Source organism: Pseudopodoces humilis, chromosome 2 (genome assembly GCF_049639895.1).
Source record: "Pseudopodoces humilis isolate 2021_Gansu_Grassland_sample_001 chromosome 2, ASM4963989v1, whole genome shotgun sequence".
NCBI classification, from domain to species: Eukaryota; Metazoa; Chordata; class Aves; order Passeriformes; family Paridae; genus Pseudopodoces; species Pseudopodoces humilis.
The window spans coordinates 113,539,895-113,567,510 of NC_142201.1; the positions used below are offsets into that span (position 1 = coordinate 113,539,895).

At 44.5% G+C, this 27,616-nt stretch overlaps 1 protein-coding gene across 3 annotated transcripts in view; it reads right to left on the reverse strand.

Annotated features, from left to right (window-relative positions):
- FAM168A (family with sequence similarity 168 member A) overlaps positions 1-27,616 on the reverse strand; it is a 132,378-nt gene that overhangs the window by 71,932 nt on the left and 32,830 nt on the right. For 2 of the 3 annotated variants that reach the window (XM_005524081.3, XM_088068983.1), the window contains exon 2: positions 20,548-20,631. The exons of the other annotated variant lie outside the window; for it this stretch is intronic. The gene's annotated coding sequence lies outside the window, so the exon portion shown is untranslated. The remainder of the gene's footprint in view (positions 1-20,547; positions 20,632-27,616) is intronic. 3 annotated transcript variants of the gene reach the window in all.

Genomic DNA, 27,616 nt, shown 5'->3' on the forward strand with positions numbered 1-27,616 from the left:
AAGTCAAACATTCTGTACAGGCATTACCAGAGGTTAGTGGCAGACACTGTATAAGGGACACGAGCCAATAATCAGTGCATGTATGGCATGATCTCTAACACATGCAGTATGCACTCAATTAGCATATTCATATTTCACAACCACTGGAAAAGCCAAGAATTTTCCAGCCTGCCGCTACAGAAGATTTTGCAGTGCTTTTATTCACCTAAACACTCGTTCAGGTTTCCACTGAATACACGCAGCCCAGGAGGCCAAAACCAGGAATGCTTTTGCAGCAACACAAAGGAAAGGGCTGAAAGGCAAGTCAACAATTAACACTTTCCACAGATTTCTGGACATACCTTCCCAAACTAAAGAGTGGGGAGAGAAGTTTGAAGGAGCTTACAGCTTGCAGTTTATATCAGGAAAAAAGAACTACTAAGTCCCCAGCCTATGATGGCCAGAAAATTCAGCTTTGCTGCCTTGTTTTCCATCAGAGGAATAAGACCGGTTCGGGGAATGAATGGCATGGCAGAAATTGCAGAGCACCCATTCCCTTCTTCCTGAAAGTAACAGTGAGTGCTGACAGAAAAAAAAAGCCAGTTAAAAATGTCCTGGAAGTCTCTTGGGAATGTTCATAAGGAAAAGCTTACTCGGAAGCAGCCAAGCAAATGTCGGCCTTCCCACATCTGTACTCATCTCAAATCGGTCCCTCCTGGCTGCACGATCAAGGAGCCACTTGAAAAACCAGGGCTTCAGCATCTGTGTAGGTCAAACAATCACAAAATCATGGAATGGTTTGGATTGGGAGTGACCTTGAGAATCCTCCAGTGCCACCCCTGCCATGGGCAGGGACACCTTTCACTGTCCAAAGTTCCTCCAAGCTCTGTCCAACCTGGCCTTGGACACTTCCAGGGATCCAGGGGCAGCCACAGCTTCTGTGTGCCTCACCACCCTCACAGCCAGGAATTCCTTCCCAATATCCCATCCATCCCTGCCCTCTGGCAGTGGGAAGCCATTCCTTGTGTCCTGTCCCTCCATCCCTTGTCCCAAGTTCCACTCCAGCACTCTTGGTGCAATGCCAGGGGAACATTTGGACTCAATGTCCTTGGAGGCTGTTTCCAAGTTTAACAATTCCATTGCTGTACCTATGACTGATAATTTAATTATTCTTAGAATTTAGTGTTGATTTTATAACACTCAGGTATAGCCAGAATAAACTCACCTGGTTTAAGCCCACAGAGTTGTCTGTAGCCTCACAGCTTCATATTATAAACTCTACAGAGAAAAAGCCTTTTTATATTGCATAAAAGATCCCAGCACACATTACACAGCAATTCCATGATTTGCAGTGCACACACCCTTATTTGTGTCTTTTTGAAAAAGAAGAAAAAAAAATCAGGCCTTTGATTTGCAACCAATTTGTGACACATTTCTTTTCATGCTGATAAGCCTCATCTCTGCACATAATAAGGCTTTTTTCTGCCATCATTTCTCCGTAACAATTCAATTTTCGTCTTAAATGAACTCTATCAATCATACAACAGGTGCACATCACCTACTCAAGAGACAGATTTCCTTTCTCCAGATTTCTCTGTCCTCTGACAATGCCCAAATTGATAATAACTGTGATAAAACCCCCAGTCTGGTAGGGGACTAATTTTGGTAAGATTCACTCTATTCTTTAATGAATTCACAAGTTTTTTCCCATGCCTGGAAAATAAACTCAGTATTCCCAGAAGATGTTTTGTGAAATACTGGTGGCATGTTCTTTATTTCCCTAATAAACAACAGCGACTGAGTTCCTGGTTTCTGTTCAATGATTAATTCAGCTTTAAGAGATGATTCCAACAGCAAGGAAGAACTACCAGGGGATCTAGAAGGAATTAAATATATAATAAGCAGCCCAGTAGGCAGCACACGCTGTGGGTATGAGAGAAACAAGCCTGGATGTGCATCCTCTGGAAGTGCAGTCCGAGGATGCTGGACAATGTGACCGGCACAGGGAACACAGGGAAAGCACAGGGCAGGGCCTGGGCAATCTTCACAGGAATTGCCAGGCAACAGGAGCGAATAAATGTCCTTGAGGGAAAGAAAAGGAGGGCAAATTGTGAGAGTAGCCATGACCTCTACGATCTGGAGAGCCTGGGAATACACACTTCAGAAAGAACAAATGTTACACAGCAAGACACTTCCCTGAGGCCCCCCCTGTCTCTTTATTTTTTTCCCCAAACTGACTTATTTCATTAACTATAAAATAATCTGGTTATTCCTTTTACAATTAATGATATGCCTTTAATAGCATTTGTAATATATATTTTGTATTTTCATTTCTTTACCTATGCAAATTTAAACAGAATGGTGCCTGTATTTAGAATAAGGGCACAGTGAATGACACTCCATAAAGTATTTCCACATAAATTTCCCAGGGCACAGGTGTCCCTCACTGGCATTACTGGGGCTGTGCTCTCCCACCAGCATCCCTCAATGTGCAAAACACCCCTAGTGCAATTCCAAAGGAAGATGGAAAATACACAAAACAAGGAGAGGAAGATGCACTTCACACCCCTCTCTTCTCTGGAAATTAAAACTCAGCTGTGCCCAGATTTCAGTATCAGATTGTCAGATTTGTCTTCCCAGTGTGGCTGAGGGCTACGGAAATGGAATTACAAAGGGTTTTAGGGTGGCACTTTTAATTTCCCCCTCAGGCAGTGTGTTTGCCACAGGCAGCAGTTCATCTGTGTGTTTGGTGGGTGTTTAAGCCCTTGGCAGAGGAAGCCCAGGTTTCCCCTGCTCCCACTCTTAGTGTTCAAATGAACACGAGCCCGCAGGTATTTCCAACTCGGTGTGGATGAGCTGAGGTGAAGCTGCCATTGATGTTCTCACATCCCTCCTTTGTTCAGCTCAGCCAACACTAAAAGCAGCTCTAAAAACATGAAACGTGTGCCTGCACCTCTCCTGGTCTTTTACCTGATGTACAATACCTGTCCACTGGCTGGAAAGAGAAAGGGAGGTCTGATACTGAAGGACAGGAACACCATTTTGAAGGATTTTATTTTGCATTTTCACAAGAGAAGACGGCATCTTGGCAGAAGCTAAATATTATTATTAGCAAAAGGTTCTTCACCCAGATGGAGCACTGAGCAGGCTCCCCAGGGAATGGCCATGGCCCTGTGGCTGCCAGAGCTCCAGGAGCATTTGGACAATGCTCTCAGGCACAGGGTGGGACTGTTGGGGTGTCCATGCAGGGCCAGGATTTTGATGCTCGTGGGTTCTTTCCAGCTCAGGATATTTCACGTTCTATGATCTGTCAAGGCAGCCTTGTAGAAGGAACAGAGCACAATTCCCACCCCCACCACAGCAGCAGCTCCATAGCTACACTCCTGAGCTCTTGCTGACCCAGGACTTGCAATCTCCTTCTGCTGGAGCATATTTGATACAAATGCTAATCCTCCTGATTTGCAATTCAGTGCTGCCATCTGATCCTGAAAATCTTCTGCAGACATCAGAGCAGGGAAACAGGGAACTGAACGTGAGACAGAACTGCTCAGGCTGTGCTGCCAATTACCAGCAATTAAGAGGGCACTCAAAAAAATCCTCATCAGCCCCTGAACCACCTTAGAATTTGGAGCTGGCATCACTGACAAGCTTCCCGTGCCTCTCCATCCTGCTGTGTGCAGCCTGTCTCAGCCCATGGCTCTTGGACAATGTGTGCCATGAGTTACTGACCACAGCCAGGCCACAAAGCCCATCATGGCTCCAGCAGAGGACAGTCCATGCTGGGGAGGAAGCTTCCAAGGAACTTTGCTCCACAGGTGCCACGTGGAGGAACAGGAACTCCCCAGAGCAACCAGAAGAACACTGCAGTTCCAGATTTGTCACCTGTACATTAAAATGCCCGCTGAAGCTTTGTGACAGTCTGACAGACAACTGGATATGGTGCATTATGGAATCCCAGACTTTGGGTTAGAAGAGACCTTCCACTATCCCAGCTTGCTCCAAGATCAGTCCAACCTGGCCTGGAACACTTCTAGGGATCCAGGGACAGCCACAGCTTCCCTGTGCAACCTGTGCCAGCACCACCCTCATACTCAGGGATTCCTTCCCAATATCTAATCTAAATTCACACTCCTTCAGTTTAAAACCATTCCACCCTTGTCCTATCCCCTGTGCTGAATTCTTCTTCTGCTGCCCATTTATAAAATATTGTGACAATCTTGAAAACTGTGAGATCAATAGGAAAGCCATGTAAACTGAGGGAAGATCCTGGAGGAATGCAGGAGGACTGGATTAGAAATTTAGAAGGGGAAATTACAGAGGCAGAGGGAATGCAAAAGCAGCAAGTGCATCTCTGAGTCCAAAACCAGAACCAGAGGCTGAGTCATGGCTGCTATATTTGGTATAAATCCAGAGAAATCATTCCTAAAATAGGTCAACAAAATACTTAGAAGCAGAAAAAGGAAATTCCATCTTGAATATTGAGTAAAAAACTCCATCTAGGAGAGTTTAACATGGTAAGGAAAGCCCTGGGGTCACCAGCATCCAAAGGGAATGAAATACTGGTGTAGCTGAAGAGGATCTTTGTTAAACATAATCCTGCAATTACAAAAGAGCCACATAAAAATACAACTCCATTTCCCATCTTGTAATCCAGTCTTTAACACTTGCTTTCACCAGGAAAGAAAAAGCATCCTGTTCTGTCGGGCTTTTTAAGGCTGTGCAGTGTTTGCTCAAAAAACAAAGTAGGGCTTCAGATGAGCAGCAGGAACTCCAGGGGTGATGAGAACTTTCCCAGGGGTGATGAGAACAGTGAATATGTGCAGCTCTGGAAAGGTTTGGGAACTCTCAACATTCCCAAAAAAAAGAGGCTCAGAGCTGCATGAGCAGCTTCTGCCCACAACCTTGGATCATTTTTCCATAAAGCTCCTTCGCTGGGTGTTCTCCACACATCCTGCTTTGTATCCTGCACAACCTGGGCAAATCACTTGATTGAGTGGTCGTTAATTACGGCTGCACATCACTTCTTTCTCAGCATCAGTCTTGAGCAATCACACACCTTACCCTGCTCTGGTTTGCTGTAACCTGATGTCTGTGCTCATGCCCCACTTCCCAGGAGAGGACTGGAGGTTGTGCTGCAGCTGGGGTGGATTTGGCTCCCTCCTGACAAGGATTTTGGGGTGACTGGGTTAATGAGGTGATCTGCTGGCCCATATCCCATATATCCTACATGTTCCTGACATAAGTTGGAGACTTCATATGGGTCTGTGTATCTCCTGGCAGAGCCATCACCAAACAATCCAAAGACATCAGCTAACAGAGGTTTCAGGTTAATCCACTTGTCCAGATTTCTAAACTACTTCATGACTCCTTTATTGGGGAATAGCTATGCAATAAATCAGGAATATAGATCTCTGTGAAGCACAAGCACTGGTTTAACTGGAAGCTACAGACCTGAAGGTGACATCAAACATGAAGTCCCAGGTCTGGTTGAGAGGAAGTCGGGAGAGATGCACCAAACAGGCCCTTCAAGTATCTAAAATCTTATTCTCTCTTCAGCAGGGAGGCTGAGGAAAGCCTTCCAGCCAGGAAAACCAGGGAATGCCACTGCCTGTGCCTTGGCAGCTCCTCCCTCTCACTGTCAGCAACTGCTGGCTCTTGCTCTGCTCCCTCAGCTGCAAACAGCCTGAAGATGAATCATTATGGGTCCCTGAACTTGCAGAACAAGGGATCATTTTTCCAGCTCCAGTCTTCCATAGCTTTTGGCTGCCTGGATCAGCAGTACCATGCCAAAAGCAAGTACTTCACCCAAAGATGCTATTATGAAGACATTGCCAGGTTTGGACACAGCAAGAGGACAAAGAAAGGTACAGAATTCCAGACTGATTTGGTTTGGGAGGGGCCTCAGAGTTCATCCAGTCCCAACCCCTGCCATGGACAGGGACACCCTTCCACTAGCCCAAGGTTACTCCAAACCCTATCCAAGCTGGCCTTGGACACTTGCAGGGATCCAGGGGCAGGCACTTGAGCCTCTGGGCACCCTGTGCAAGAGCCTCTCCACAATCACAGGGAAGAATTTTTTCCCAGTATCTGGTCAGAATCCACCCTCTGTTTGGATAAGTGTGATTTACTTTCCTTTTCACACCTCTGTCAACAACCAGTGCAAATTCACAGATTAGCAAGTTAGAAGTTCTTGTTCACAGCACTGGAACCACATTAAAAATATCTATAAACTTATTGCAAACCTCAAAAGAAATTACAGAGATCTGCCTTGAAAAATAAAGAAATTGGGCTATTCCTAAATGATAGGGAGAGGCCATGGAGCTGCTCCAGGGCTGGAGCTCCTCTGCTCTGGGGCCAGGCTGGGAGAGCTGGGGATGCTCACCTGGAGAGGAGAAGGCTCCAGGGAGAGCTCAGAGCCCCTTGCAGGGCCTGAAGGGGCTCCAGGAGAGCTGGAGAGGGACTGGGGACAAGACCTGGAGGGACAGGACACAGGGAATGGCTTCCCACTGCCAGAGGGCAGGGATTTTGAACCACGGAGTCTTAATCCACACAGAGAGCCTCAGAACAGCCCATCAACACTTGGCCCCTCTCGCTCCCTGCTTTCCTTGGATCCACGGAGCTGTTTGGGCTGAATGAGCAATTAGAGTATGACAAAACAGATGGCTCTATTTGGCAACTTCTTGCAAAGTGTCATTTTGAGACAAGCCAGGTCATGTCACAACTAAATGACTCCAGAGTAACTGCTTTCAGGAGCCTCGGAATAAAGGGATGAAAGTTTGCAGGCAGCAGAGTCTAAGATGGTCAATCAGATTGCACCAATTCAGCGTCCACTGGATTTTGTAATTAACTGCAGAGTTGACCATTCCTCACTATCAGGATCACAGAACCATCCACAGATTTGGCTTAGAATGGATCTTTTCATGGTATTTAATGATTGCAGAAAAGGTGCATGTTGGGTAAAGTATTTATATGGTGAATGTGTGAATTTCCTTCTCATTTTTTATTCAAAATCCCAAAGTTTTTCCACATATGGGCCTTTGGGATCACAGGGATTCTACTGGACTGTTGCACTGCTCCTGAGCTAATCCAGACAAACTTTTAGCAACTCTGAGAGCAGGAACTCCAGTGTACAATTAATCCAGAAGTGCTACAATTAATTCTCATTCTCTTCACAGTGATCTTGGTTCAGAGCAGTTAAACAAGACCAAAACACACTAAATCAGCCAACTGCACCACTTAGGAGTTCCCTGAGCCAGAAATCAGCTACAATTTGAGAAAGGGCTTGTGGCTGTCATGGCCTTGCTGGAATTCTCTGCCTGATCCCTCAGATGTCTCCAACATACCCAAGGCACTTTGGACAGGGCAAAGTTTCTTTGTGCTTCACTGAGATGCCAGCTTGGGACAGCTGCAAGAGCTCCCCTATTCCAGAAGTGTTCCAGTGGTTTGAGCAGCACAAACAGCTGATGTTTCCTGGGATGAGACCGGTTGGGATGACCAGTAAACACTTTCAAAATCCTTTTTAACTGCTGCCAACACGTGTGTCAATGTCCCCTTCTAAACCAAGCGGCACAACCTGAACTTCCAGCAGCACAAAACACGTGGGGGAATTTTCCGCTGGATTTTATGTTGGGCACTTGCCCACGTCACACAGACTACCAGAAAAACAGACAACACTGCCCAGATCCATCCTTCATTCACTCACCCATAGAAGGGCACCGTGAACTCACGGCTCATTTCAAAGCCAAAGCTGCTCTTTACAATTCAGATGGGAATCTGGCAAACACCCCTTTTTCCAAAGCATGAATCCTGCTTTTCCACTGCACTCTCATCATAGATAGGCCCAGCTGGGGGAGAAGTAATTAATTTTTTTTCCTGAAAGACAGGACCAGCATTCTATGCAAATTAATGTTTAAAATACAGTTTTAGGCTAGAGTCCGCAGTTTAGTGATGCCACCTCAGAGAATGTTCCTTCCCAACCTGTCACCACCAGGTGAGTTCTGGCAGCTCATTTAATGCAGAACTAGAAGGAAACTGGATTCTTTAACCTGAATTTAATATTCATAATTAGGTTTTAACTTCAAAACGAGTTAATATTGAAAAGCAATTTTAAAATGTAATTCCAAGAACATATTTACTTATGGCTTTTGAGCTATTCTAAGGCCAGAGTTTGCTGGGTACCTATACCAGGAGTATATCCTACAGGGTATTTACCAAGAAATTCCAGGGGATTTTTAGTTATTAAAGAAAGACAACCTGACCTGACAACTCCCTTTTCAAAGACTTCCTGAAACAGAGGTGAAAGAGCTGGGATTTATTCTGGGAGAGAGATTTAGCACCAGCAGAGTCACAAAAGGCATCCCAACATCCTGGGCTTCAGCATCAAGAGGCTTTGCCAGCCCCAAATAAAAATAATAATACAGCAGCACCCCCATCAGTGGCACAGTGTCTTCCCTAGTTATTCTCACCACAGTCACCCCAAAAAAGAGGAATTTTCAGGCTAAGTCAGAACACACAGTTGAGCAGCTTAAGGCACTTCAAATTCTCATTTTCCGTCCCCAACTTCCCACAGATTTCTCTCATGATGTCCTTCCCAGCCAAGAACAGCAAATGGAAATCTGCTCCATGACCGTGTGAGATAATGGTCTCATACAAGTAGAAAGTATTTCCTTATACCAGGAGAAAACAGCCATCAACAAGACAAAGAGGTGGAATTGCTCATTCCTAAGTGTTTCCGGATGAGTAGGAAAAGGGGAAAAAAGATGTTCTGGCTCTCCCTGAAACACATCTGAACGATATCATTTCTCCTACATCTCAGAATCAAAGAAACTGCCATCAAAAGCCACACGTGGTGTTCCTAACTTGGGAGTACTGTACATTCCCTGCTTTATTTTGGGATTTCTGATGTATTTTTCCAATAGCAAGAGCTGTGTTTACCGTGAGGACTCCGAGGGCTGAGCATGCCGTCAGTCATCCGGAAATTCTGCAAACAAACAGCACTTCAGCTCTTCCCTGCCAAGAATAAAATCTTATTTGGGACAGGAAAAAAGCCAATCTTCTCTAAAATGAGTAGGGCGACATAGAAATTTGCATCTGTTCACAGGAGGATTTAAAATATGGATCATTTCATGTAAAAAGAATCCTAAGGTGGAAAAATTAAAGGCAACAGACTCTGCCTGTGGTCTTCTTGAGGAATGTGAGAGAACCTCCAAAAAATGGGAGAACAGGAGAGCAGGGAGGAGGATGCTCAGTGGAAAACAAAATAATGGGAAGCAAATGAGTCAAAATCCAAACCAAGAAGAGCTTAAACAAAACAACAGGACACCTTAAACAAGCTACAAAATAAAAATAGCAAACACAGATCTGCTCCAAGTTTATTCCAAGTATGGAAAGATTGGGCATTTCCAGAGAACTTCATGAGGGAAGAGAAAGCAAATATATACTCAAGTCAATAAAACCAAATATTGTTTACTTTAAAAGTCAGAGAAAACTTAGAATACCCTGTCCATGATGTGTTTGAAAATCCTTTATCACGTTCAAATCTCTCACTATGTAACAGCAGAAGACTTGTCCTTATCTTTAACAAGTGTCCTAAGGATTATCATGGAATTAGCCAATGTCTCCCTTCCCATGAAGCAAAGTGGCTGGAATGCTGCAGTGCCCTCGCTCAAATAAACAGACACAGCATGGGAAGCAAAATAACTCAGCCCAAATCCTTCAATTGTGGCTAAAGAGTCCAGAACTGGGGAATAAACCACTACAAAAAGCTACTTACAAAAGCCCCAGTGAGACACTATTAAAAAATTCAAGTTCCAGGACAATAGGAAAAGAGAATGTTATGGATTAGGGAGCAGTTAAGCAATAGGGAACAGCCTTTATTAAACATGGGATTTTCAGACTCCAAGAAGGGTGACAGCAAGGTGCTCCCAGAGCCTTTACAGGGACCAGCAGTGGAAACTGGGAAAGAGACAGAAGAGACAAAGCAATGTTTGTGGAGAATAAATTATTCATAATAGTCATAATTAAGTTGGGAGATTCAGAGAGCCCTGAGAGAAGTGCACAGAGTGAAATCATCTGCTGAGAGATGTAAGGTAACGTGTATTTGCTGAATGAAATAATAAATCCTGCTCCTATTGCAGTGGCTGATGTTTTAGAAAGATCCCCTAGAAGCAGTTTTTGGCTATCCAAAAATCACTTATGATGGAGCTTCTGAAATGCTTGATTGAATGCTGTAATATTTGTATCCATGCAATGAAAACAAAATCACCAAATGATTAAAAAATGCATTACACACTGCACTTAATTTTTTTCTTTTTCAAAATTAACAGCATTTCTGAGCTAAATTCCAATGCCTAAAGGGGCTCTAAGAGAGCTGGAGAGGGACTGGGGACAAGGGAGGGAGGGACAGGACACAGGGAATGGCTTCCACTGCCAGAGGGCAGGGATGGATGGGATATTGGGAATCAATTCTTCCCTGTGAGGATGGGCAGGCCCTGGCACAGCGTGCCCAGAGAAGCTGTGGCTTCCCCTGGAAGTGTCCAAGGCCAGGCTGGACAGGGGTTGCAGCAACCTGGGACAGTGGAAGGCATTCCTGCCCATGTCAGGGGGTGGCACTGGATGGTTTTTAATGTCCCTTCCAACCCAAACCAGTCTGGGATTATCTAAAATACAAAGGTGGTTTGGTGTGTTACTTCAATCAGGTGGCTTCACTGGAGCAAAACAATCTGAGAGAAGAATGACATTTGAAACTGGTTTGGTTTTTTAAAAATCACCTGGAGCTCAGCTCTGGAATCTTCCAGATCACAGAACTCCCGGATGGGTCAGGCTGGAAGGGACCACAGTGGCTCATCTGGTGCCACCTCCCTGCTCCAGCAGGGCCATGCCAGAGCACAGGGCACAGCAACGTGCCCAGAGGACTCTGGAATATCCCCAGTGAGGAGACTCCACACCTCTCTGGATCATCTGTTCATGTGTGGGCACTGCCCAGGGCAAAAGTTCTGCCTCCTGTCCAGGTGGAATTTCCTTGGTTCCAGTTTCTGCCCGTTCTGGTGCCATTGCTGGGCCCCAGGAAGCAGATGTGGGACACCCTTTCCCAGATGCACCTTTACATTTTAATTCTCTCTGCTTTAAATTCATCAGCCTACAAAAACATTTAAGAGCCAGCAAAACTCATTTGTGTCTGTTCTGAGGCTGACCCTCATTTGTGAGCCACGGCAGAGCAATACAAAAACTCGATCATAAACCTGGCATTTGGGTTTTCTTTATTTCAACCACACCTATTTCACAGGTGGGACTGGAAAAGGATAAAGAAAATAGCACAAAAGATGACAATGGTGACGAGAACTGAAGGTTCAGCTCTGTGTGTGGCCTTCTGAGGAAAAAGCAGAATCAAAGAAGCAGACAAGAGGAGGAACTCTATAAAAACACACACAGTGGAAGGCAGAGCCACAGGGAATCCTGCAATGCTCTCCTTGCACTGGCAGCAAGCTCTGGAGCAGGGAGATGAGAACAAGGACAATATAAGTGTAAGGATAATTTTTCCCTCTCATTTCACCAACAGATATTCCTGGTATAAACTGATTTAGTTAAATTATCAGGAGAAAAGTGATGATCTTACACTGCCCACTCTGCTCGCATTATTGCCCATCCCACGCCTCGGTGAGGTGCTGAAGGCATCATGCTACAATTTCTCTAAGCAGGGTTTGACTGATAACCTCCCCTGTCCAAGCAATTCTGGTTTTTTTTTTATTTTTTTTTTACATCAACATTAGCACCAGTCAATTCCTACACGGCATTCAGCTGGGATCCTGCAGACACAAAACCTTCCTAAAACAAAAAGCTTTCTTTTTCTCCGATGAATTATTTTAAGGTTGTCAAAGGAAAATTTTTTCCTCATAAAGCAAATTGTCTTTTTGTTTGAGGAAAAAGAATACCCGTTTCCTCTTGTGTAGAATATATTCTGATTGTGTTACAGAGATCCTGCTGATGCACTTACAGTGCCAAATAATCCTCAGGAAAATTAATTTTTCAAATAGTAAAATATATGGATTAACAGTTTAGAACACCCACACCCACTCTGTAATCCCCAGGGCTGAACCCAACAAATTCCTAGGCTTGTTAATTAGCTCACATGCAGGAATGCAGCGCCATGGATGCAATAATGTGCAGTCAGGATGTGTTTTATCAGCACAAGGGCTCCAACAACAATGCAGCGCCTTGGCAGAGCGCCGTGAATTCCGACTGAAGGCTCTCCAGCTGGAGCTGCACGTGACAAATAAAGCAATGATTCACAACTGAACTGCAGTGAGATGCTCTGGCAGGCCACGAGCACCGTGGGGATGGGAATTTGCCATTCCTGCACTCTGGCAGCTGGGGGAAGGGAGCCCAAGGATGCACTGGTGACATTCCGGGGTCATTGTTCCACCCCAAGAGCATAAATGGAAGGGAGGAGTAACGTGAATAAGCTGCAGTGGTCTTCCCATACAGCACAGTTACCCCCAGTTACTGTCCCCAGTCTGCAAACCCTCTGCCTGCAATCCTTTTTAAACCAACAAGAGAATTGGCTCCTCACTCTGAAATCCCACAGTATTTCAACTTTAAATGCAAAATATTTAGGGGCTCTAGCTTGAGTCCACAGGAGGAACCAAAGCTACCAGCCTGTAATTCCCTATCCAAGCCTTTAATGAACTGTCTAAACAATCCTCAAGCAGTACTTGGGAACAACAGCAAACCCCTTTATTGGTAACTTCTGATGAATAATCAGCTCTTTTCCAGGCACTTTTGCAGAAGAAACACCTTTCAAAACCGACCTACCCAAAGACAAGGCAACAGCAGCTCCCCAAATGTAGAGTGCTGCTTGTTTCCACAGAATCTCAGAGTGGACTGGGTTGGAAGGGGCTTTAAAGCCCATCTCATTCCCATCCACTTCCATGAACAGGGACACCTTCCACTAGACCAAGCTGAGCTCCGAGAAGAGCCTACTTCATTTATAGCTGGCCTCACAAGTAATTAATTATCCCCCAATTGCCATAGCCCTCAAACCTCAAACCAAAACACCTTTCATGGATGAATGACTTTTTAGGGAGAGAATCCTGGGCAGAATTCCTGCTGATAAGGGCTCACATAAATATAGAACAAACTGAAGGTGCAGTTACTGACTTCCAGCCCCTGTTCTGCTTTTTGAACTTTGCAATCTTGACATTAAAAATGTCTTATTTTTAACTTGAAATGACACACTCAGCTGTATAGAAGACACACAACACAACGATTCTCCTTGTTGCCAGCTGTGACAGCCAGAAAGACTGACAGACAGGCACGAGGAGCATGCTGAAGTGCCAAGGAATTATCAGCCACAGTGTCCTGACAGGAGGGGGCAGTTGGGGGAGTCAGGCTCTGTTCCCAGGGAAAATTTCTTCCCCAGAAGGGTTGTCCAGACCTGGCCCAGCTGCCCAGGCCAGGGGTGGAGTCCTCATTCCTGGAGGGATTTAAAAGCAGTGTGGATGTGGCTCTGAGCAGCACCTCACTTACCTGCAGATCCATGCCAGCCACGGGACTCAGTGTGGAGCTGAGCATGGCCAGCACCTTCATAGATCTGACTTCAATTCCTCAAGGATGTTGACAAACTGGGAAAAGCATTTTACACCTGTGAGAGAATCCACTGACTCTTTTGGTTGGAGAACACTATTTTCACACTATAATACAAAAAATAGACAATAAATGTGTGTAAGGAACTCCAAAATGAGAGAGAACTTTGGGCAGAAAAAAATTGTGAATTTGCTCTGCTATCAATTTTTCTTCAGTTTTCCCAATTTTTTGTACCTAACCTCTCTGTTACACAGCCAGACCACATCCAAATCTAAACAGGATCCTAATGATCTCCCATTAGCTAAACTTCCCAGCAGAACACTTCCAAAGAAAGAAGAGGTCAAAACCTGCCATCAGTAGAAGGAAGATTTCAAAGGACCAGAAAACCAGCTAAATTGTTACTTTTCCTACTCCAAATCTGTAGCTTGTAAGGACCCACTCCCCCATGGAAAAGCTGCAAAATGTGGACCCAAAGAAAGGCATTAAATAACCATAAAAGAAATTCAAAAGTTTAAGAACAGCTGCTGTGTAATATCTCCTGACTGGATACAGCATGAATATGGGGAAAAAAAGATGCTTTTAAATGCCTGGCCTGTACAGCAGCAAGAACTCACTCATCCTGTTTCATTGACTCTGCTCCAAAGGGGCACAGACCACCTACTCCCAAATTGGACACATCCATCCCAAATTGTATGGGGATTTCACCCACTGAGCAATGGCAGATTAGGAGGCTTTGAGGACAATTATGTGGGATGCAAGGGAGAGAGGGGGAACCCTCAGCCTTGAATGAGCACGTGGAACACCACTGTCTAGACGGTGCTGACACCTTTGTCTTTGGGAAGAGGGATTAGGGAAGCAATCTGGCTGAGCTGTCCCTTGTTTGAGATGAAACCAGAAGACACTTTGGGCTGAAGGCCTGGCCCTGCTCCAAAAACCATTTTATTATTATAAAGGAGCTGAAGAAAAGGAGGTCTGTAAGAGTGAGAGTGAGGTTTCTGCCTGGCAGTCACAGCAATTAAACGAGCTGCCTTGATGAGGAGGAAAAAACCATCCAAGTAAAACCCAAAGCCTCATAAGAGCAGGAGAAAGTAATTTGAAGAGTAGGTCAAGCCTCCCGAGGGGATTACCTTTCCAGTTTGAGATTTAATGCTGGAGACATGCTTGGAAAAGCTGACCAGTGAGATCCTGCTGATCCCACAGATGACCCCGTAACGTCTGGATGCTCCAGCACCAGTCAAGTGTTAAAAGGGAATGTGGAAAACTGTGAGTTAGAAGCAAAACTGGCAGAACTAGAAGTTTCCTTCTCCTCCTTCCACCCTCCCTTTCTCCCTCCCTTGCCCACTATGAGATTGCTGGGTTAAAATGTGTCTCATCAAATCCCGGATCACATAAGAAACTTGTAAGATCCACTTCAAAGAGCTACTTTGGCAAACAAAGCACTTAAGTCAATTTAATGCTTCTCATACTGGAAACAACCACTTCCTTCAATGGGAAAGGAAAACAAATAATGGAGAGACAAAGCCAGGAACATTTGTGGGAGCTGGGAATAACCAAGCCCAGGCTGTAGCTTTGAAGAGATGGGGAGCTCACACTTCCCTGGCTGTTCCAGTGCTTCCAACATGATGGACTTCTCTCCAAGGATGTGCTGACTGAGAGTGAAAAACTGAACAGAAGCTCAAAGGCTTTCACTCTTACCCAAAAATCCATCTGCCAAACACAGCAGATGCTGGAAACTCACTGCCCCAAGGACTTGGATGTGTTCAGGGAAGGCAGGGGGGAATACAGCTCTTAAATACCTCTGTGCCTCTAAAGATACTTGACATTTCAGATCTGTGCTGCTGTTAGGAATCAATTTTTGCTAAAAATGTGTTTTAAAGGCAGTTCCCATCTCTCTGAATATCCAGAGGATATTTCCAGTTCAATATTCCAAAGTCCTATAGTACCACCATCATCTTCTCCATAGGAAGAAGAAAAGGAGAAGGAACCTTCCAGTTCTGCCAGGAAATTAAGGCAGAGCTGGAGGATCCAACTGTTGGCTCCTTAAGGACAAGTTGGGATGGAAGCCCAATCCAACCTTCTTTTTATGGAGCAGTTAATGAGATAATATCTAAGAGAGATGGAAACTTTATACAGACAGAGGGAAATCTTAATTCTCAAACAGACCAGAGGCAATTACCAAAATTATAGCAGTGGAATTGTTTTCTTGCAGTCAAGCATAATTATGGAAAGTCTGTTGGAAAGAATGCTTAGGCTATGATTTGCATTTCAATTAATTTTCAAACTTTTGTATGGAGAATTGATGGCCAGTATTGGGAAGTACAGGAACTACCACATGCTGAAATACACTCATCAATATAATATAGAACACAAAAAAATGTTCCAGGGTTTAGGTTTTTTTGGTTTTTTTCCAATTAGCCTGTAGAAAATGGGTAAAGATGTAGAGGAAAAGAAAAACTACCAGTGCTACCACTTGGATATGCTGGGTGGTACCACAGGACGAGAGGCAATGGGAAAAAACTGGAATGAAGGAATTTCCACTTGAAGGAGAGGAAGAGCTTTACTGTGAGGTGACCATGCACTAGAACAGGCTGCCCAGAGGGAGTGTGGAGTCTCCTTCCCTGGAGATAGTCAAACCCTCAATCCCAAGGACTGTAGACACAATCTTGGGTTACCTGCTCTTGGGGATCTTGCTTGAGCAGTGATATTGGACTAGATGACCTTTGTGTCCCTTCCAGCATCCCAGCCATTCTGGGATTCTGGGATTCACATGCAGCTGAAGTGCTGCACAATGGGCAAATCCAAGGCTCCTGAGAATATTTTCCTTCCTGAGGTTCACCAACAGTACCCAGGGTTCACGGCAAACCCTCATGATATCATTCCTGCCAATCTGCCAATCCCAAATTCTCACTTCCACGTGTTAAAAAGGAACATTTCTGTACTAAAATATCTGCAAAGTTCTGCCCAATTGCTTTACAACTTTATTGATTATAATTGGCTCTTACTCCTTCAGCCCAAGAATTTCACACAAAATTCCAATTATACAATCCAGCATGAGACAGCCAGAGATACAGACCCTCTAACAAGCTTAGGCACAAATCAAAGGACTAAATCAAAAACTGGCTCACACCAAGTCTATTCTTTGTGCAGTCAACCAAGACTAATTAATGCTTTTAATGGCAGTTTACCCCTTTTGGCGCCATAAATCAGAGCAGGCAGCTTTTCTGAATTAACAAAAGAATCTGTGAAAGGTGTAGCTCATTAAGCACACTCCCAAATTCAAATGCACTTAATCAGAACCAGGTACATTGAGCAGGACTGTACTCCAGGAGCAGAGTAATCTGCAGGCTGTACACAGGGAACATTCATTCATCAACACAAACAAGGCTGGCATGCCGGGAAGAGGGGCTGAATTATACATCAGAGAGAAAGGCCCCTGCTTCCAGCACGGCTTTTGTGAGGGCAGGAATGTGGAGCACACTGCAGGAAGGCGCTGTGGAAAGGTGGAGGGAACAGGGAGGATGTTTCCCAGAAGCTCACCTCAGCCACAGAGTCCTTGAACAGAGCACGCTGCTGCTGCTGAGCTGTTGGAGCAGTTCCAGACAAGGCACCAAGCTGATCAGAGAGATGGAGCAGCTCTGCTGCGAGGAACAGCTGAGAGAATTTGGATAGCTCAGCCTGGAAAAGAAAAGCTTTGGGGAGACCTAACTGTGACCTTCCAGGACCTGAAGGGAACCTACAGGAAAGATGGAGAGAGACTCTTTACAAGGGCCTGGAGTGACAGGACAAGGGGAAATGAAGCCTACTCTCAATCTGACAAAGAGGATCTTAGGAAAAAATCCTTCCCTGTGAGGGTGGGCAGGCCCTGGCACAGGGTGCCCAGAGAAGCTGTGACTGGCCCTGGATCCCTGGGAATATTCCAGGCTAGGTTGGAGCAGCCTGGGATAGTGGAAGGTGTCCCTGCCCATGGCAGGGGGTGGCACTGGACAGGCTTTAAGGTCCATTCCAACTCAAACCATTTGGGGATTCTATGAGGTACCTAAATAAGCTGTAATATATCACATAGGGAAACTTCTTCCTTGTGTAAGGTGATAAATTTATAAAGATGAAGGACCCAGCATTTCATCCTAAGTGACACTCTTGCAAATACTTCTGAGTCAGATCCACTCTAAAAAAAACCCTTTTAAAATGTTTTTGCCAGTTTCTTCCTGATATCCAATCCATCCCTGACCTCTGGCAGCGGGAAGCCATTCCCTGTGTCCTGTCCCTCCAGGCCTTGTCCCCAGTCCCTCTCCAGCTCTCCTGGAGCCCCTTCAGGCCCTGCAAGGGGCTCTGAGCTCTCCCTGGAGCCTTCTCCTCTCCAGGTGAGCACCCCCAGCTCTCCCAGCCTGGCCCCAGAGCAGAGGGGCTCCAGCCCTGGAGCAGCTCCGGGGCCTCCTCTGGAACTGCTCCAGCAGCTCCACATCCTCCTGATGTTGGGGGCCCCAGAGCTGGATGCAGCACATAACTTGGCTTGACAGAAATAATTTTCCATATCACATATTCTCTGAAAGGAATTTTGTTCTCCAAAACTAGAGCTAACAATGCAAGAAAACTTCAGATCTGTGAACAAAGGATTTACTCCTGTGCTGAAAAAATTCACTAAATGATGTTCTCAACAGCATTGAAGTGTCTAAGAGCTGCTGGAAAAATGCTCCACTTCAGCTCTGGATTCAGTTCATTCCCAGCCCAGTGAAGACCCCACCAAACTGGCCGAAATGCTCAGGAGACTTAAAGTCCAGAAATTTTCCACATGAATTCAGAAATGTTGAGGAGCAGAAGTATAAAGTCCAGGCCCAGTTCCAAATTCCACTCACACACACTGGATAAAAACCAGCCTAATGTAAAAGCACATTTAAAAATATTTACATAAAACCAAACCATTACAGAGATAAGAGAGGTATTTATAGAAACACATGGATTTTACACACACACCGTGTTTAACTATTCAACTGCTGGAATTTCAATTACAATGTGGGGGAGTGCTTTCCCAAGCAGGAAACAACCTAAGTAAGCTAAGACATGGAGCACTCACACACTGAAGTTTGACTCAATTTCCTCCACCTTTTGATTTCTGAATGGACACTGAGTCTAACAGGGAGAGGTTCAACTCAAGATAAAGTCACCCAAAAGTAAATATCTGAAGTGGCTGCTGGAGATCCCCAACAGGGCAATCACAGCCTGGAGAGCAACCCCCATCTGCTTGGTCAGCCAAGTCTCTACAGGCTCCATCAATTCCACTCTTGAACTTAACATTTATAATCTGGAGCTGGATTGGACCAGGAGTCCTTGGAGCAGGAGTTTTCTTATGCAAAACCAACACTTGACATATTCTCACCTGAAACACGATCGTGTTCTCTGGATCTCCCATCAGTTCCAGTCTTTGTGTCCCTTCTCCCACCTCACCACCCATCAAACCCACCCTTGGTTTTGCCTCTCCCCTTCCACAGCCCTGGATTTCTGCTTCTCAGACCCCCAAAAAGCTGCACAGCCCAAACAGGGGAAAACATACAGAAAAAAGGGATAGGAGTAGCATCAGAGTCCCTCTTTTTTTTTTAATTTATCATTTTTTCTAGCGTGAAGAGGGAAAAAGGGGAAGCAAAAGATGGAGAGGGGATCATTGTTGTTGCCTCAGGGCTGGCACAAGCAAGGAAAAGCTTTTCTGAAATCCTTGGCATTTTCTGTCCCATCCCACCTAAACTGGGGTGGTGGTAGAGAAAGAAACACCCAGATTTTGTCTGTATCCAAAGAGAAGGTATTGATTTAAGGGCAGTTTTTCCCAAAGCAGGGCTGGAGTGCTAAATTATTGTAAGGATAAGGGTCAGAGTGTGCCCAAAGGTTTGATCCCAATGCAGTGCAGCAGACCCAGGAGTAGCTGACATTTAAAGTTCATGTCATTAAGTGAGCAGCAAAACATATAAAATGGAAAAAAACACAGAGCCAACCCTGTTTTTCCATATTCCTGCACAAGAACAGCTGGATGGGTCAGACAGAAACCTCAGCCACCCCTGTGTCTTGTCTGCCCAACAGGGAAGTGTGAATCCCTGAGGGAAAATTGAAGGGCAGGCACACAGGGACATTTTCCCAGCATACTTCCCAGAGGGATTTCCTGAGGGGGTTTGTTCCTGTTTCACAGCTCCTGAAGATCATGCTCTCCCACTCTTATAACATATTAAATTCTATTACATATGTGTGTGTGTATATATAGACACATATATATTGAATATATATATATATATATATATATATATATGTTCAAAGGGCTTGACCTGCTCAGGTCTCATCATGCCAGGCACTGTAAACCAAAATGAGGAGTTAAGATACAAACTGCTCCAACCAAATTACACTGCAAAGTTTATATAATAAAACATTGTTTCCAGCTTTCTTCTCCCAAGAAATAGAAACCATTAGAAAACAATTTGCCTGTCTCTAAGCAAATGACAGAAGTTTATATCAGGAATCATGTCTCTATCAACCCGGGGATTTTGACCCAGCTAATGAACACAAGTCTCCTTTTTATTATAAAACAAAAATGTATTATTTACTAGAAAGATCTTAAGACTAATAAACACTAAAAAAAGAACTCCTCTCACAATTCTTTATAGGAGCAGCACATAAGTACTGTGTGTTTTACCCAGGCTGCTGAAGACCTGATGTTTATTAACTTTCTAAATCAACACAATAAAATACACCAGGCACAGAGTGTTTCTGGAGCTTCAGCTTATGCATTTCTTGACCCAGAAACCACTTCTCATTTTAAAATGTAAAATGCTTCTGTAGCAAAGATCATTTAATAGAAAGAAGAGTCCGAACTGTATCAAACAGCAACAGCTGCAACCTCCACGGCATCCAAGGCTTTCCTGTCTGGAGGGAGCGGAGAAAAGGTTTTGGGAGGAGTAGCTAAACCCAAGTGCTACAACTGAAGGGCACAAAGACAGGATGAATTGGTACCTCTTGGATACGAGCTTCCTTGGGACGGAGATAATCCGGAGAGGAGTGTGCCTGGGCAGGGAGTCTTCACAGCATTCCAGAGCTCTGCAGCAGCAAGGACAGGGAGAGGAGAGAGAGAGAGAAACACCCGTGAGGCTCTGTGGAAAACCTGCTGGAAGAAAACACGGCTCTTCCCAGCTCAGAGTGGTCTTCACATCCACTGGAGCAGAAGGAGAAATGGGACATGTAAGAAATGCAGGCAAAAAACAGAGAGGAGCACTGGAGACGCAGGATAAGAGGAGAGGGAAGGGATACTGGAGCTGGCAATGAGACCAAGGCCTTCCCAGGTTTCCAGAGGGAGAAAACAAAGTCCAAGCTCTCATTTACATTTACATCTCACTTGTTTACCAGCTATTTGTCAGGATTTGGGACTAAACAGGTTTTAGCCTCAGTTTTACATGTTACTCCTACATCCTCCCTTCCCAGCTGACACAAAAGCTCAGAGAACTGAAAATGCAATCCCTCAAAATTAAGTGCAGCACCCAAAAAAAGCTCTCAAGGCACTCCACATGCTTTATGCATTATAGGGAGGAACAGAAACCCTACTGTTCCCAAAGCAGGACCAGCTCCTCGGAACAGTTGTTTATTTTAATCAACCCAGTACCAAAAGGTTTACATTAAATATTTTTTCATGGTTTCTAACCACTGATCCTGTATTAGTTTACATTTACTCAAAAAAACACTTTGGGGGAGAAAGCAGGAGGCAGAAAACATTGAATCCAGTAAAACAACTGAGGTTTTCTTTGGGAGTGGTGATACATCCCACCTTTCCCTGTAGAATTACACCGCCAGACCCTTCAACCCAGCTAACGAAACAGCATGACTCTGTAAATGAACAGAAAACAGTAAAATCTTCATTTTTACTGAATCTTTCTTTTTCCTGCCTCTTGCAGGAAGCCACCACCTGCCATCAGAGATGGCATCCTTGGAGAGAAGTCAAAACCCACCCTGCTGATGCTCCAATGTCCCAATCATCTCAACACTGGTGCCAGCAGGAGCACACTCAGGGAAATGGGTCAGGAACATCTCCAACTCTACATTACAAGATGCATATTCATTGCTTGGAATTTAATCGTGGTTTCAGGCTTTTTGACTTGTTCTTATGGCCCTTCAGTTCAAAGACAGAACCCTAAAATATCTTCAGGAGACAGAGGAAAGCATAAGTGAATTTCAGCAGAGACAAGGACTTGACAAATCTCATCCCATCAAGCTCTGCAGTGGCAAATTAGTCTTTCTCTGAGCACATTTTGTACTCAAAGTAGCCTCAGTGCTTCAGAAGGTACCAAATATAACACAGCCCCATTTTAACTTCCTTCCAGGAATACACACACTCATTTATTAAGAAGACGTGGGCTGCAGCTCCACTTCTAACAGCTTCAGTAACATTTTGTAAAATTAAACAAATTACTCCTTTTGTGGCAAGAAAGGAGCTGAAAATAAATGTTCAAGCAAATGGGGGAGAAAACCACCTCCCTCACATCTTCCTCCCCCCTTGGATTTTGGGAAAGCAAGCCTTGCCTGCTGCACCAGGCTCAGCATCAACCACGGGATCACTAATCGCTCCTTCTGCTGCTTTCCCACCTCAATCCCCTCACCTTTGTCATTATTACTTCATTTCAGAGCTGCTTTGATACCTCAGTTGGCTCCAAATTCCCATTTTGGAATATTTTCACATCTTTATGGCAGTCCATAGGCTCTTGCTTACAAACACTAAAGGTGCGTGGCGCTGAACGTCCAGAGGGTTTCCAGGATTTGGCAGGAGGACAGCACTGCCACAGCCTTTAATGTCATGGGATTCTCCAAACATTCCCCCTTTTGCTCAGCTCTGGCTGCTATGTAGAGGGAGAAGAACAGTCCTCACCTCTCATTAACCTTGGCGCTGGATCTTTCTTTAGCTGCAACAGCATCAATACCTGCTTGCATTATGCTGCCACTCAGCAGATTAAGCCTTTTGGTATTTTTTTTGGCTCCTTTTCTGTTTTTTCCTGACCAGAAGTCAAAATGGTTCAGTTCAGAGTGAGTGGATGCTACTGCTGCAGAGAGAAGCTGTGATAAGCTGCAGAGAAGGAGGCTGTCCAGCTGCCAGCACACATCCCTGCCCTCTGCCACTGCTCAAAAAGCGGCAGGGAACAGTCAGGATTGACCAAATCTGATGTATTTGTATAAAATATGTATAAAATGTATATGATGGATAAAAACAATCAGTCCAAGTCAGTGTCTTTGAGTGGAAGTGCAAAGACATTCATTAAAGAATGAAAAAAACCAAATGAATTTCTGAGAAGGTATTAATTTGGAAAATCTAGGGAAACAGCAGAACCCTGACGGCACAACCTTGTTCATTAAGAGTGTCATCTGGGATTAAGTCAGGGAAAACTTCAAGAATACAGAAAAAACCAGCCCTGCCAGCCAGTGAGGCAACCTGTGCCAGGGTCTCACCACTCTAACAGCCAAGAATTGCTTCCCAATATCCCATCTAACCCTGCCCTCTGGCAGTGGGAAACCATTCCCTGTGTCCTGTCACTACAAGCTCCCGTAAAAATTCCTTCTCTGTCTTTCTTACCAAGTTAAGAAAGACACCAAAGCGGGTTCCTGCAGCCCAGAATTCCTCCTTCCCTTCCCACTTTCTTCTTGCTATGAAAAAGATTAAATCCCTTAATATTTCCTAAGATTACTGCAGCTACTAAGTAGGGAAGCTTGTTCCCTAATATCTTCATCAATTCCATGTGCTATTTCAAGCAGCAAAACAAGGTTTTTAATTCTGTCCTCCCTCCTATGCCCCAAATTTAGTTTTCTTCTTTTGTTCTAGTAGCTACACTTCAATGCTGATCTTATTACAATTATTCTTCTCTGTTTCTCTTTTAATCCATTATTTTCATTCTTCTTTCCACAAAATTTGACTCCAGTGGTAGCAGCTGGGTAGACAGATTATAAAATACATTGAGTTAATTAGGATGTGGTGATTAAAACACCTGCTTTGGTAGATTGCAGAGGGTTCTGATAAAATAGTGGTAGCATAAAAATACACCCTACAACTGCTTATCAGTTGAAGATAAAAACATTCAGCAAATGTCAGACATTCCACAGGGTTAAATCCTATTCCACAACATTTTGAGTTTAGCCCTCTGAGTAACCAAACCCCACAAAATGGAAAGGGAAAAGTTCCCCAAAAGTCAACATCCACTTCCTTTACTGCCTGTTTTCAACAATTTTCCCAAACTTCTTCTAGAATTGATTCTGGTATAATTATTTTCACTCGTGCAAATTATATATTATAAAGCACCTTGGGGTTTCTAAGTCACAAATGACTTTGTAATGAAAAGAACATAATTTCATTATCTAATGTTATTGTTAACTGAAGGAAATATTAACTGTACTACTGACAACAGTCAACCTCCAAGAAGTGCAGCATTAAAAATTACATGCAGCCATTGTCTTAGAAATAAAAATAAACCTTTCAGCAAGAGCAGCCTCGGTGTGACCTTTTCCTCTGTTTAAAAAAAAATAATAAAATCGAAGCAAAACACTCCAGCACAACCCTTCCCTGCATTAGAAAAGATGAATTAATGAGAATCTATTTGGACACTGGGAAAAGCCCCGGCAGGTTCATTGTGAAGGTTAATTCAGATACCTTTACTCATACAGGGAATGGAATTAAAGGAACAGAATTTAAAGGCAATAGTGAAGGGTGCAGTATTAAGCTGTGAGCAAGGAGACACCACAGAGAGGATACCAGAGACATTCGTCATGGAGCCTAATGCACTTAAGACCTAAGTTCTGGAAGAATAGGGCAAACTGTTAATGAATATATACAGATTATCCAGTATGGATCCAAATTCCACTCTGCTCAGGGCACATTTAAAAAAAAATAAATTAAAGATCCACCTGGAGCAACTGGAAGCAAAAACATCTGTTCAAATACCTAGCAGGAAATAAAGGCATGGAAAAAAATAATTTTGAAAGGCAGAGAACATTGCAGGAAACCACAGGGTCATTCCTGGCTGGAAGCGCCTTCCCATCTTTCCTCTCCTTAAAAACTGGGAATTGCCTTTGTGCCATCAGGACTGCTCTGGAGCTGTACCGAGACCTGGATTGGGAAGGGATCCACATTAAAAATAACCTGGCTTTGCTGTTCCCTGATCTGGTTCACCAGATGGCCCTGGGAGAGTGGGACCAGCGCAGCCCAGGGAGCCCAGCACCAGGAACAGGCGGCACAGGAGGAGGGAAGCTCCCAGGGACAGCTTCACCCTGGAGTTAGGAACAACAGGACACAGCCAGGAGAAATGGCATGGAGCAAGAGGGGCAGCACCAGCAGGAATTCGCTCCTGGATTTCCCAAACACTGATGATGCTCAGGAGGGAAAGGCTCCCAGGGCTGCTTCCAGCTCCTGAGCTTCCTCCTGCCAGAGACCCATCTCCAGCACTCGTCTTGGCCAACTGGGGGATGAATTGGAATTGTTTGGAATCATCAGCAATGGTTTTGGCTGACTAGAAGGGGAAGGAGTTTTTAAGGAAGAGGGTGAAAAGGGCCATGTGCTTCAGCAGCACCTTACACACATCCACCACGGGAAACATCCCTCCAGGAAAACTCCATGGAACCACACACAATGACTCAACATCTCCAGGTGTGCAGTGAGCTTCTAAAATTAGATGGTTCTTGAAACTCCGAGTATTAAATATCCCAAGATCCTCCTTCATTTTTTACACGCAGGGTTCAAAGTGAGAACTCAAGGGGCAAGAAAAATGAGGAAATCGTTAAACTGGCAAAGTTGGGCATCGTCCTTTCTCCAGGAACATCCTGTTGGCTCAGCCCCCAAGAAAGACAAGTGACACACCTCAGGATTCTGAATGTCACCCCTGACCACACCTCCCTTTGACATCACTTCTGCTGTATCCTTAGAATAACTTTCCCACTTGGAGGATGCCAGCAGAAAGCCAGAAGGGCAGAGCGAGCTTAGGAAAAGCAGCAAATCCCATCCGCGTTTTTACTTACTCACAGTTACTGATTAAAATAAAAAAAAAAGGAGTCTAATACCCTGGAAAACTGGAGGGGTTGCTTTTGGAGCCAAAGAGCAGGAAAAGGACAACTGCTACTGAAATACCAGCACTGGGCTCCCTGCTCCTGTTGAGCCCTGGATTTCAGGTGTTGAGCTGTGGTCGACGCAGCAGCAGGATGGGTGGATTCAAGATATTCAAGTCAGACACTCTAATCTGAACTCCTACCAGCAGATAAGAGAGACTTAAACAGAGTGAGAGCTGGTTTGCTTTCATATTTAGCTCTATTTAAAAGAGACTCGTTTCTCTAAGGCCAGTCTTTCCAACACGTCGGTTTGCCAAGAAATACCGCTCTGCACCACATCTGCCAAAGTTTGTAATCCAGAAAAACACACACTGGAGATAAATGCCCTCATTCTTGATTTTCACTTCATTGTGTTAAGAAAAGCAAAGGGCAATAAATTCTGGTAAAGTCTGGTTTAATAATCTACTTCAATTTACATGGGCCATCTTTTGAGAAGGGTTTTTCTTCAATCTCCAAACTCAGAATAATTGCAGTATCAGGATCATTCAGCTCAATGCATTGCTGAGCAGCAGAGTTTGGGGAGACAGATCCTGTTGCCAGTAGAGCACAGAAAACAAGCACTGAGAGCCCCTTCCAGTATCTAAAGGGTCACCCTGGAGCCTTCTCCTCTCCAGGTGAGCACCCCCAGCTCTCCCAGCCTGGCCCCAGAGCAGAGGGGCTCCAGCCCTGGAGCAGCTCCGGGGCCTCCTCTGGACTCTCTGCAGCAGCTCCAGCTCCTTGTGCTGCTGGCCCCAGGGCTGGGGCAGCTCTGCAGGTGGGCTCTCACCTCAGCTCAGGGGCAGAGGGGCACAGTCCTCTCTCTCTCTCAACCTGAATTCCAGATTAAGAACAGCCCTTGATCCCTTGAGGATGGTTTTTCCACTGCAGCATTGCAGCGTTAAAATCTTTTCTCCACCGTCCTCAATGGAAACATGACAACAAAATCAATTTGGAGATTGTTGTATTGACAGAGACACTTCCTGCTGGAGTTATTTCCATCTGAAAAACCAGCTGAGCCACACTGATGAAAACATTGTTTAAACTGTGATTCTACAAGGAAACCTTTCAGCTCTAGAAAATTCACCCATTCCAGTTCTCATGCATGTCTTGGGAAAAGGAGTTCTGGTCAAAAAAGGGCTTCACAAAATCGATTGGTCTTTTTTTATTTATCCATAAAGTTTCTCAGAGCAACAATTGACTATTTATCAGGTGTTTTGCCTTCCATTATACCCAAAGCACACACACATTCTCCCATACCTGAGCAGCATCCCTGCACTGAACCACACTTCATTAAGTAATTAATTGAGCGATTCAGACAGATTAGGTAGCAATAAAAAATATTTTAAGGTGAGTAACTGCCTTTCCATAGAGGTGTTCCCAAAGTTCCCACAATCTTTCAAGGTCTTTAATTACTTTCAATAACAAACCCACTTAAAAGCAATTAAAAATGAGTTAAGTCAACATTTCTTTCACTGGGGTTTATTAAGCACTTGTTTGAAGCAGTCCCAATCTCTCCTTCCTTTAGAAGTCATTGGCAATTTCTGTCACTGTAGACTTAATTTTTGTTCACTTAATTCCCTATGCCACGCAGGGACAGGTATTACAGAGCTGGTGGAAAACTCACCAAAATTTAGAGTAATATTCCCCAGTTTTTAAAAAGAACAGAGGGGAGCCCCCCAACACTCACTTCCTGAACACTCACTCACTCACTCACTTCCTGAACACTGCACATGGATTATAAAAATTCCTGATAATATTAGAGCAAAATAACGAGCTTTCCTCCAGCTTTTGCAAAGGACTTTAATCATTTCCTGTTCCAATCTCAGCATGGACCTTGCCTAAGGCACATTAATCCTTACACCACACATTCAGTTCCTGCAGTCGGGTCAGGTCACCAAGCAGGCCAGAAATGGTCCCTTATTAATTATTTAGTCACTGTAGAGTGTGGATTTCCTCATTTTTGGCCCTGCCATTT